Raw genomic sequence first — 1,373 nt, 5'->3', positions numbered from 1 at the left:
ATATATATAAAGAAAATTATAAGGAAGGATTTGAATATGCAAACATACACTTTTATCTATTAAATATATTTTTACATGAGTATCTAAAAAATAAATTCTGATTGCACAGCAACAGTCATAAAGAATTGAGAACTGGGTTCTCAATTTTTGCACAGCAAAAGAAATCACCAAAATAGTGAAGAGACAATCCACAGTGCGCAAAAATACCTTTGCCAGTTGATCCTCAGACAAAGGATTACTATCTAGAATAGAAAGATCTCAAAGAAAATCAGAGACCCAATCCAAAAACGGGCATCTGAAATAGACACTTCTCAGATAAAGAAGCAGAAACAGCAAATAAATACATGAAAAAGCATTCAAGAAGTCACCAATAACAGATGGTGGCAGAGATGTGAGAGGAAAGAAACCCTTCTCCATTGTTGGCAGGAATAGAGACTGATGCAACCACTGTGAAAATCAGTGTGAAGAGTCCTCAAAAACCTAGGGCCATAGATTCCATTTGGCCCAGATTTTCCTCTTCTTGATATTGTCACAAAAGAATTAAAAGCATTATATTACAATGATATATGCACATCCCTGCTTATAGCAGCATAATTGTAATAGCTAATTCTTGGAAACAGCCTAAATTCCCAACAAGCCCATCAACAGTTAAAGAACATGTGGGGTTTATTTTCGACAAAAGAATACTACTCAGCCATAAAGACAGATGAGTTTGAGACATTTCTAGCTAAATGGATGCCCCTTGAGGCCATTTTTTAAGTGAAATACATCAAGCACACATGTGTAAATACTACATTGTTCTTCTGCTATAAGAAATCAAAAGTGTAAATAAGGACCAAAATATATAATAAATATTGTGAAATGACAAGAAAATTCTCAAATGGGAAGGGGGACTAGGAAGGGGAAAAGAGGAAGAAAAATGATGAAAAAAGGAAGGAAAAAATAAAAACAAAGCTTTTATAAATAAGGATGGATAAAGAGGGTAAAGGGAAAGTAGGGAAATGGGAAAAAAATCAAGTTATATTATGTACAGGTACAAATTCCCTATAATGAATGAGATCATTATGTAAAATATACCAATAAATTTAATTAACAAATTTTAAATTTTAAGAAATGAATGAGGGCCGGCCAAATAGCTCAGCAGATTAAAGTGCCTACAAGCAGGCACAGGGGCCCAGGGGTCGATCCTGGCCCTACCCTGCCAGCTCCATCCCCAGGGCGCAATGAGACTGGGCATAGTGGTGCACACCTGTAATCCCAGCTCTTGGGAGGCTGTAAACAGGTAGATCACTACTAGTCCGATCTAGTAGTGACACCCCGACACCCTGTAGTCCTTCCCAGAAAAAAATAAAAAAAAATTAAAAAAAAAATAA

This window comes from Octodon degus, unplaced genomic scaffold (genome assembly GCF_000260255.1).
Source record: "Octodon degus isolate 3935 unplaced genomic scaffold, OctDeg1.0 scaffold00109, whole genome shotgun sequence".
NCBI classification, from domain to species: Eukaryota; Metazoa; Chordata; class Mammalia; order Rodentia; family Octodontidae; genus Octodon; species Octodon degus.
Note: the sequence above shows the minus strand (reverse complement) of the source record.